The sequence below is a fragment of the Elephas maximus genome, chromosome 4 (genome assembly GCF_024166365.1).
Source record: "Elephas maximus indicus isolate mEleMax1 chromosome 4, mEleMax1 primary haplotype, whole genome shotgun sequence".
NCBI classification, from domain to species: domain Eukaryota; kingdom Metazoa; phylum Chordata; class Mammalia; order Proboscidea; family Elephantidae; genus Elephas; species Elephas maximus.
In genome coordinates this window covers 84,961,084-84,973,445 of record NC_064822.1, presented here as the reverse complement: position 1 = coordinate 84,973,445, position 12,362 = coordinate 84,961,084, and positions in this window count along the sequence as shown.

The following is a 12,362-nucleotide window of genomic DNA, read 5'->3' as shown; positions in this document are numbered from 1 at the left end:
CTTTAAAAAATGCAATTAAATATATGAAAAATGTCAGTTAGGGCAGCTAACAGACACGTGGGGAAATGCTTGTGATCACTAGCCATTAGAGAAATGCAAATCAAAACTACAAAGAGATACCATCTCACCCTGACATTACTGGCATGAATCAAAAAAGCAGAAAATAACAAATGTTGAGAGGCTGCAGGGAGCTTGGAACTCTTATGCACTGCTGGTGGGAATGTAAAATGCTACAACCATTTTGGAAAATGATACGGCACTTCCTTAAAAGCTAGAAATAGACATACCATCCGATCTAGCAATCCCACACCTAGAAATATATCCTAGAGAAAAAAGAGCCGTCACACAAATAGACGTATGCACACCCATGTTCATTGCAACACTATTCACAATAGCAAAAAGACAGAAACAACTTAAGTGCCCATTAACAAATGAATGGATAAAAGAACTATGGTACATTCACACAATGGAATAATACGTGGCAATAAAGAACAATGACGAATCTGTGAAACAAACATCTCACAACATGGATAAATCTGGAGGGCATTATACCAAGTAAAGTAAGCCAATCACAAAAGGACAAATGCTATATAAGACCACTATTATAATAAAAGCTCATGAAAAGGCTTACATATGAAAGAAACAATCTTTGATGGTTACTAGCAAGGAGAGAGGGATGAGAAGGAAAAAACACTAACTAGACAATAGGTAAGTGGTAACTTTGGTGACGGGTAAGACAGTACACAATACTGGGTAGTCAGCACAACTTGACCAAGGCAAGGTCATGAAAGCTTCATAGACACATCCAAACTCCCTGAGGGACTGAATTACTGGGCTGAGGTTTGGGGACCATGGTGTTGGGGAACATCTAGCTCAACTGGCATAACTTAGTTTATAAAGAAAATGTTCCACATCCTACTTTGGTAAGTAGTGTCTGGGGTCTTAAAAGTTTGTGAGCAGCCATCTAAGTTACTCCACTGGTCCCACCCTGTCTGGAGCAAGGGAGAATGAAGAAAACCAAAGACAGAAGGGAAAGGTTAGTCCAAAGAATTAATGGACCACAACTACCACAGCCTCCACCAGACTGATCCCAGCACAACTGCACTGTCCCTGGCTACCACTGACAGAGATCACAACAGATTCAGGCAGAACTGGAGAAGAATGCAGAATGAAATTCTCACTCACAAAAAAAGACCAGACTTACTGGTCTGACAGAGTCTGGAGAAACCCCGAGAGTTTGGCCCCCGAACACCCTTTTAAGTCAGTACTGAAGTCACTCCTGAGGTTCAACCTCCAGCCCAAAATTAGACAGGCTCATAAAACAAAATGAGACTAAAGGGGCACACCAGTTCAGGGACAAGGACGAGAAGGCAGGAGGGGACAGGAAAGCTGGTAACAGGGAACCCAAGGTCGAGAAGGGGAGAGCGTTGACATGTCATGGGGTTGGCAAGCAATGTCACAAAAAAATATGTGTATTACTTGTTTAATGAGAAACTAATTTGCTCTGTAAACCTTCATCTAAAGTGTAATAATTTTAAAACAATGTCAATTAGCTTTGCTTTAAACCCAACCCACTGCCGTCGAAAAGAAGTATCAAATACTCTGAGGACACTTGGGAACTTGTTTGTGATATGCCACACCATTGGTATCCTATGCCTCACTGATTTCCATACCTAAAATGACTTAGGGAGGTTGCTGATCTGTGTGCCTGTGTGTGTGTCTGTGTGCACAACAAATAAAAGGAACTGCCTATATTTTTCTATCTTCTTTATTTCTGTCATTAATTTAAATGTGTGTTTAGGCTCAAATTTTTACTGAAAAAGTATTGCCCCATTTGTGATTTTTACATGGCAGTTTGTATTTTCAAGTCAAACATTTATGGGCAATGCATTCTTTATGGTCAACAGATGACTTTAACTTTCACATTCCACAGAAATTCTGTAGCGATGATAATTATCAATCATCTCATAGTGCATTTTACCTCTTTATAAGATACTATTTGGAGCCCCTGGGTTGTGCAAATGGTTAAGTGCTTGAAGACTAGCCGGTAGGTTGGTGGTTCAAACCTACCCAGATGCCCCTCAAAAGGAAGTCCTAGTGGTCTGCTTCCAAAAGATCACAGCCTTGAAAACCCTACTCTGTACACCTGAAGCTGCCGTGAGTGGGAGCTGGCTCGATGGCAGCTAACAACAACAAAGGATACGCTATTTATAATGGCATCGAATTTTCTATTTAAAAATGTAATTTTGATGTTTCTACTGTATATGATAAATAAATAACTAAATTTGTTTTAATTGAAAAATACAGGAAGAATAATGGATAAACAACTGTGGTATATTCATACAGTTGGAATACTACATACCAATAAGAAGAAATGAGCTATTGATACAGGCAATAACTTGAATGACTCTCTCTGGCTATATATTGAGTGAAAGAAACCAGACACGAAATAATGCATACCACATAATTCAATTTATATAAAAAAAGGAAAAAATAATCTATGGTAATAGATGTCAGAAAGGGATCGTGGGGTTGGTATGAGAAATTGACTAGAGAGCAGGATGGGGCTTTCTGAATGATGGAAGTTTTCTACATCCTGGTTTGGGTGGTGGTCACATGGGTGTATATAACTGTCAAAACTTCATTGAACAACACTTAAGATCTATGCCTTTTATCGTATGTAAATTGTATCTCAATTTTTAAAAATGTGATTTAAAAAAGAAATGCAGGGAGTCACTGGATATTCCTCAGTCCTAATTTCTCTCCTACCTTTCTGGCTTTTCTGTATTAATTACCTGTTGCTGGGTAACAAATTACCAGGAAAGTTAGTGGTTTAAAACAATGATAGTTATTTCATAGTTTCAGTGAGACAAGAACTCAGACAAGGCATAGCAGGGATGGTTTGTTTCTGTTCCACGATATCTGGGGTCTCAGATGAAAGTCTTGAAGTCTGGGGATATGGAGTCATCTAAAGGCTCGATTGAGGCTAGAGATCTGTTTCAAGGTGGCACACTCAACTGGGTGGCAAACTGGTGCTAGAAAGTTAGTTTCTTTCCATATGGCCTCTCCACAGATGGGCCTCTCCACAGGGGTGCTTGATTATCCTCACAATATGGTGCCTGGCTTCAACCAGAGAAGTTCAGAGATTGAGAGAGCAAGGCAAAAGCTATCCTTTTTATGACACAGCCTCAGAAGTTACATAGCAACACTTCAGCCACATTCTATTCTTTAGAAGCAAGTCACTAAGTCTAGTTCACATTTAAGAGGAGGATAATTAGAATCCATCTACTGAAAGGAAGACTATCAAAGAATTCATAGACATATTTCAAAACCACCAGACCCTCCTTCTCAAGCTTCTTCAAGGACTCTACTTCCTTTCCTAATCTCCAAAATGCTGGTATTCTTCATGCTTCCTTGCTTCTTCTTTCCTCTAACACTTACACATCCTTCTTGGCCTATGATTCCTTCCATCGTTTCACTGATGACTCCCAAAACTATCTAAGAAGCCCAAACTTCTCTCCTTAGCTCTAGATCTGCACATGCAAATACCTACCCACATCTCCATTCGAATGTTCGCTCTGTCCTTGATCTACCCAGAGAAATTATCCCTTCAAGCCACCCTTTTAGCTAAATGGTAGGTTAACTCATAATGTAATGAACATCACCCTTGAGTACTAAACTGTTTTTTTAAAAAAAACATCTATACTAGACCCAATGGTCACCAAATACTCCAAAGCATAGATGAGAAGACTGGGCAGGGCTGTGAGACTAGGTTAAAGGGAATGGAACAACTAGAACAGAAATAATGAGAAGGTTGATACAACGTGAAGAATATAATCAATGTCGCTGAACTCGATGTGTAGAAATTGTTGAATGTGAGCTGTTTTGTGATATACACTTCACCAAAAATACAATAATGTATTATTTAAAAAAGGGGAGGGGCACTTACCTCAGAGAGCTGCTATGATATATAAATACCATAATTCCTGAAAACATTGAGAACATTTCTTGGCATGGGGTAAGCAATTAATAAACACTAGCTTTTTTTTTTTTTTTTTATTACTGGGGCCTACCCTTCTTCTTTTTTTTTTTTAATTCCCTTTTCCCTTCCTATGCATTATCTTCCTCTGCAATTTCTCTTTGGTAATGTCTTAGGCTGGGCTCTCTAGAGAAGCAAAACCAGTAAAGCATAAGTATATATATATATATAGAGAGAGAGATTTATATTAAGAAAATGGCTCACACAGTTATAGAGGGTGGAATGTGGATCAGGCTGGAGACTTCTCCTGATTCATGTAGCTGCAAGGGCTGGTGTATCCAAGATCGGCAAGTCACACATTAGGGCTCTGGATCACAGGCTATGAAGACTGACGAATTCCAAAATCAGCAGGCAAGATGGCGGGTAAGCTGCTAGCTCAAGTACGAAGAACTGGAGGTCAGACAAACAGGAGCCAGCTCCAAGATCCAGTGTGAGCAAAAGCCCATGAGCCTTGCTGGAAAGTCCATTTATATTGGATGCAGGCCACGTCCCCAGTGAAACTCTTTCAACTGACTGGTTGATGGAGGTCATCACATCATCTCAAATCTCCTCATAGAGGTGATCACATCATCATATGACTGCCAAAGTACATCATAACTGCCAAAACCTGAGAACCATGGCCCAGCCAAGTTGACGTACAACCTAATGATCACAGGTAACCACATCATCATTGCTTCTGTCTCCTACATTCTCCACAGAAAGCATAATCCTCTCTTGAGTTCTTCTCTTCTACTCTACTTTCTGATGCTTCAGAACTTTCAGCTACTGAATTATTGCTTTGATTCACAATATGATTCTGTTTTTCCTCACCACATCCCTCTATACTCTCACCCAACCCTTTAATTGGGATTTTTCCAGATTTATCCCCAGACGAAGATGATTCACCTCCTTTCTCCTATAGCATTTTCTATTTCTTTAGAGAATCTCCCCCATTCCATCTCTGTCCCAACCCAGCTGCAGGGAAGTGACTATGCTCAAATGCTGTCAATCACCCAAGCCAGATCATAAAAGATCTGTCATTTTATTTCTAACCTTTTGCTGTGCAGCTTGTAAGGCTTACATCAAAATAAATAAGAAATTCAGGCTTGATTTTCCCTTATTTCAAATTATTTCATGGAAGCCATGGTGTTTTCAGTCACCTCACATGCCTGTGAAAGCTGGACAATGAATAAGGAAGACCAAAGAAGAATTGATGTCTTTGAATTATGGCAGTGGTGAAGAATATTGAATATACCATGGACTGCCAGAAGAGTGAACAAATCTGTCTTAGAAGAAGTATAGCAAGAATGCTCATTAGAAGGAAGGATGACAAGACTTCATCTCACACACTTTGGACATGTTATCAGGAAGGACTAGTACTTGGAGAAGGACATTATGCTTGGTAAAGTAGAGGGTCAGTGAAAAAGAGGAAGACCCTCAATGATATGGATTGCCACAGTGGATGCAACAGATAGCCTCAAGCATAAGGACAATTGTGAGGGTGGCACAGGACCAGGCAGTGTTTCGTTCTGTTGCACATAGGGTCACAATGAGTTGGAACTGACTCGATGGCACCTAACAACAACTGAATTGTTCACACATCAAAAACAATGTCTTGATAATCTAACATTAAGCTACATTTAGTCAAATGTTGGCAATAAAACTGGTCATATCTCTCAAATGTCATTCTCCTTAAAATGCCACACATCGTGTGGTGGGCATCATTGTTTTCGATGAATTAAAATCCCATTATTTATTGGGTAATGACCTCTCACTTACCTTTACATGGTCTTGTGGGGCCGCTGCCTCCCCATGACCACAGGAATGGGTCTTTGGCCCTGGCCTGGCCAATCATGGTACCCCTGCCCCCTACCCTGGGTTTAAGGGTTGGGCACATAAAGGGCTAAACATGAACAAGATGAATCGGAATCCTTCCATTAGGTATGAGATATGGATGCTCGGGTGGGTGTAGTCCTCTCTTCCTTTAGGAAAGGGGGTGGCCGGTGGTTGGTTTTCTTTTACACAACTTAGAAAATTGTGTTTAGAATAATAAGAGAAAAAAAGGCCAATAGGCAAAGAGAAACAAAAAGAAGAGCCAAAAAGATGTGAGTATGGGGAGGCGGAGCCAAGATGGCAGACTAGGCAGACGCTAACTCGGATCCCTCTTACAACAAAGACACGGAAAAACAAGTGAATCGATCACATACATAACAATCTACGAACCCTGAACAACAAACACAGATTTAGAGACAGAGAACAAACTAATACGGGGAAGCAGTGATTGTTTCCAGAGCCTGGAGCCAGCGTACCAGTCAGGTACGGCACAAGCACAGAGAGCTGCTCCACCCCCCTGAACTAACCTCGGGAGGGGGACCAGCCGTTCCACGGGCGGAGTGGGACGCAGCCGGTAGGAGAAGTCCCCGGGAGGCAGTGACTGGTCTTGGAGCAGGAAGAGCAGCGTCCCAGCCGGAGAACCGTCCCGCCGGGATTTGGACTGGATGCAGGTACGGCATAAACACGGAGAGCTGCTCCACCCCCCTGAACTAACCCCGGGAAGGGGCCCAGCCGGGTCGCACGGGCAGCGTGGGATGCAGCCAGTGAGGGAAGTCCCCGGGAGGCAGCGACTGGTATTGGAGCGGGGAGAACAGCGTCCCAGCCGGGACACTCGGTCACGGCACAAGCACAGGGAGCTGCTCCACCCATCTGAACTAACCCCGGGAGGCGGCCCAACTGGTTTTCAGGGGCGGCACGGCCACGCGGCTGGAGGGACGAGAAGTCCCCGGGAGGCAGCGACTGATTTTGGAGTCGAGAGTGCACCGTCCCAGTAGGGGAGCCTTGACGCTGGGCGTGGGGCTGGAAGCGGAGGATCTGACCGTGACTCTAGCGGGCCAGACCCCCCGGGCAATCTCCACACAGCCAGCACACATAGGCGACGTGCCCACGGGAATCTCAGATATAATAGTCATTCCAAGCAAGACAAGCAACTCTGGCTATATTCTGAGGTGCTACTCTCCTATCTCTCTGTTCCCTCCCCCACCCTCCCCAGGCGGCTTCATTAACATCCGAATAGCCTGAGCCAGAGGGAGAACTCTGATAGGGGTCTGACTGCATTTTTTTTTTAGCGGATTTTCTGGAAAAACTAGTTTCCCAGTGATGGCTCGGAGACAACAATCCATATCAAACCACTTAAAGAAACAGACCATGACAGCTTCTCCAACCCTCCAAACAAAAGAATCAAAATCTTTCCCAAATGAAGATACAATCCTGGAATTATCAGATACAGAATATAAAAAACTAATTTACAGAATGCTTAAAGATATCACAAATGAAATTAGGATAACTGCAGAAAAAGCCAAGGAACACACCGATAAAACTGTTGAAGAACTCAAAAAGATTATTCAAGAACATAGTGGAAAAATTAATAAGTTGCAAGAATCCATAGAGGGACAACATGTAGAAATCCAAAAGATTAACAATAAAATTACAGAATTAGACAATGCAATAGGAAGTCAGAGGAGCAGACTCGAGCAATTAGAATGCAGACTGGGACATCTGGAGGACCAGGGAATCAACACCAACATAGCTGAAAAAAAATCAGATAAAAGAATTAAAAAAAATGAAGAAACCCTAAGAATTATGTGGGACTCTATCAAGAAGGATAACCTGCGGGTGATTGGAGTCCCAGAACAGGGAGGGGAGACAGAAAACACAGAGAAAATAGTTGAAGAACTCCTGACAGAAAACTTCCCTGACATCATGAAAAACGAAAGGATATCTATCCAAGATGCTCATCGAACCCCATTTAAGATTGATCCAAAAAGAAAAACACCAAGACATATTGTCATCAAACTCACCAAAACCAAAGATAAACAGAAAATTTTAAAAGCAGCCAGGGAGAAAAGAAAGGTTTCCTTCAAGGGAGAATCAATAAGAATAAGTTCAGACTACTCAGCAGAAACCATGCAGGCAAGAAGGGAATGGGACGACATATACAGAACACTGAAGGAGAAAAACTGCCAGCCAAGGATCATATATCCAGCAAAACTCTCTCTGAAATATGAAGGCGAAATTAAGATATTTACAGACAAACACAAGTTTAGAGAATTTACAAAAACCAAACCAAAGCTACAAGAAATACTAAAGGATATTGTTTGGTCAGAGAACCAATAATATCAGATATCAGCACAACACAAGGTCACAAAACAGAATGTCCTGATATCAACTCAAATAGGGAAATCACAAAAACAAACAAATTAAGATTAATTAAAAAAAAATACACATAACAGGGAATCATGGAAGTCAACAGGTAAAAGATCACAATAATCAAAAAGAGGGACTAAATACAGGAGGCATTGAACTGCCAGATGGAGAGTGATACAAGGCGATATAGAACAATACAAGTTAGGTTTTTACTTAGAAAAATAGGGGTAAATAATAAGGTAACCACAAAAAGGTATAACAACTCTATAACTCAAGATAAAAGCCAAGAAAAACGTAATGACTCAACTAACATAAAGTCAAACACTATGAAAATGAGGATCTCACAATTTACTAAGAAAAACGCCTCAGCACAAAAAGGTATGTGGAAAAATGAAATTGTCAACAACACACATAAAAAGGCATCAAAATGACAGCACTAAAAACTTATTTATCTGTAATTACCCTGAATGTAAATGGACTAAATGCACCAATAAAGAGACAGAGAGTCACGGACTGGATAAAGAAACACGATCCATCTATATGCTGCCTACAAGAGACACACCTTAGACTTAGAGACACAAACAAACTAAAACTCAAAGGATGGAAAAAAGTATATCAAGCAAACAATAAGCAAAAAAGAAGAGTAGCAATATTAATTTCTGACAAAATAGACTTTAGACTTAAATCCACCACAAAGGATAAAGAAGGACACTATATAATGATAAAAGGGACAATTGATCAGGAAGACATAACCATATTAAATATATATGCACCCAATGACAGGGCTGCAAGATACATAAATTAAATTTTAACAGAATTGAAAAGTGAGATAGGTACCTCCACAATTATAGTAGGAGACTTCAACACACCACTTTCGGAGAAGGACAGGACATCCAGTAAGAAGCTCCATAGAGACACGGAAGATCTAATTACAACAATCAACCAACTTGACCTCTTTGACTTGTACAGAACTCTCCACCCAACTGCTGCAAAATATACTTTTTTTTCTAGCGCACATGGAACATTCTCTAGAATAGACCACATATTAGGTCATAAAACAAATCTTTGCAGAGTCCAAAACATCGAAATATTACAAAGCGTCTTCTCAGACCACAAGGCAATAAAACTAGAGATCAATAACAGAAAAACTAGGGAAAAGAAATCAAATACTTGGAAAATGAACAATACCCTCCTGAAAAAAGACTGGGTTATAGAAGACATTAAGGAGGGAATAAGGAAATTCATAGAAAGCAACGAGAATGAAAATACTTCCTATCAAAACCTCTGGGACACAGCAAAAGCAGTGCTCAGAGGCCAATTTATATCGATAAATGCACACATACAAAAAGAAGAAAGAGCCAAAATCAGAGAACTGTCCCTACAACTTGAACAAATAGAAACTGAGCAACAAAAGAATCCATCAGGCACCAGAAGAAAACAAATAATAAAAATTAGAGCTGAACTAAATGAATTAGAGAACAGAAAAACAATTGAAAGAATTAACAAAGCCAAAAGCTGGTTCTTTGAAAAAATGAACAAAATTGATAAACCATTGGCTAGACTGACTAAAGAAATACAGGAAAGGAAACAAATAACCCGAATAAGAAACGAGAAGGACCACATCACAACAGAACCAAATGAAATTAAAAGAATCATTTCAGATTATTATGAAAAATTGTACTCTAACAAATTTGAAAACCTAGGAGAAATGGATGAATTCCTGGAAAAACACTACCTACCTAAACTAACACATTCAGAAGTAGAACAACTAAATAGACCCATAACAAAAAAAGAGATTGAAACGGTAATCAAAAAACTCCCAACAAAAAAAAGCCCTGGCCCGGACGGCTTCACTGCAGAGTTCTACCAAACTTTCAGAGAAGAGTTAACACCACTACTACTAAAGGTATTCCAAAGCATAGAAAATGACGGAATACTACCCAACTCATTCTATGAAGCCACCATCTCCCTGATACCAAAACCAGGTAAAGACATTACAAAAAAAGAAAATTATAGACCTATATCCCTCATGAACATTGATGCAAAAATCCTCAACAAAATTGTTGCCAATAGAATCCAACAACACATCAAAAAAATAATTCACCAGGATCAAGTGGGATTTATACCAGGTATGCAAGGCTGGTTTAATATCAGAAAAACCATTAATGTAATCCATCACATAAATAAAACAAAAGATAAAAACCACATGATCTTATCAATTGATGCAGAAAAGGCATTTGACAAAGTCCAACACCCATTTATGATAAAAACTCTTACAAAATAGGAATTGAAGGAAAATTCCTCAACATAATAAAGGGCATCTTTTTTTTTTTTTTTTTATGCAAAGCCAACAGCCAATCTCACTCTAAATGGAGAGAACCTGAAAGCATTTCCCTTGAGAATGGGAACCAGACAAGGATGCCTTTTATCACTGCTCTTATTCAACATCGTGCTGGAAGTCCTAGCCAGGGCAATTAGGCTAGACAAAGAAATAAAAGGTATCTGGATTGGCAAGGAAGAAGTAAAGTTATCACTATTTGCAGATGACATGCTTATATACACAGAAAACCCTAAGGAATCCTGCAGAAAACTACTGAAACTAAGAGTTTGGCAGAGTCTCAGGTTATAAAATAAACATACAAAAATCACTTGGATTCCTCTACATCAACAAAAAGAACACCGAAGAGGAAATCACCAAATCAATACCATTCACAGTAGCCCCCAACAAGATAAGATACTTAGGAATAAATCTTACCAAGGATGTAAAAGACCTATACAAAGAAAACTACAAAGCTCTACTACAAGAAATTCAAAAGGACATACTTAAGTGGAAAAACATACCCTGCTCATGGATAGGAAGACTTAACATAGTAAAGATGTCTATTCTACCAAAAGCCATCTATACATTTAACGCACTTCTGATCCAAATTCCAATGTCATATTTTAAGGGGATAGAGAAACAAATCACCAATTTCATATGGAAGGGAAAGAAGCCCCGGATAAGCAAAGCACTACTGAAAAAGAAGAAGAAAGTGGGAGGCCTCACTCTACCTGACTTCAGAACCTATTATACAGCCACAGTAGTCAAAACAGCCTGGTATTGGTACAACAACAGGCACATAGACCAATGGAACAGAATTGAGAACCCAGACATAGATCCATCCACGTATGAGCAGCTGATATTTGACAAAGGACCAGTGTCAATTAATTGGGGAAAAGATAGCCTTTTTAACAAATGGTGCTGGCATAACTGGATATCCATTTCAAAAAAATGAAACAGGACCCATACCTCACACCATGCACAAAAACTAACTCCAAGTGGATCAAAGACCTAAACATAGAGAATAAAACGATAAAGATCATGGAAGAAAAAATAGGGACAACCCTAGGAGCCCTAATACAAGGTATAAACAGAATACAAAACATTACCAAAAATGATGAAGAGAAACCCGATAACTGGGAGCTCCTAAAAATCAAACACCTATGCTCATCTAAAGACTTCTCCAAAAGAGTAAAAAGACCACCTACAGATTGGGAAAGAATTTTCAGCTATGACATCTCTGACCAGCACCTGATCTCTAAAATCTACATGATTCTGTCAAAACTCAACCACAAAAAGACAAACAACCCAATCAAGAAGTGGGCAAAGGAGATGAACACACATTTCACTAAAGAAGATATTCAGGCAGCCAACAGATACATGAGAAAATGCTCTCGATCATTAGCCATTAGAGAAATGCAAATTAAAACTACGATGAGATTTCATCTCACACCAGCAAGGCTGGCATTAATCCAAAAAACACAAAATAATAAATGTTGGAGAGGCTGCGGAGAGATTGGAACTAGTATACACTGCTGGTGGGAATGTAAAATGGTACAACCACTTTGGAAATCTATCTGGCGTTATCTTAAACAGTTAGAAATAGAACTACCATACAACCCAGAAATCCCACTCCTGGGAATATACCCTAGAGATACAAGAGCCTTCATACAAACAGATATATGCACACCCATGTTTATTGCAGCTCTGTTTACAATAGCAAAAAGTTGGAAGCAACCAAGGTGTCCATCAACAGATGAATGGGTAAATAAATTGTGGTATATTCACACAATGGGATACTACGCATCGATAAAGAGCAGTGAC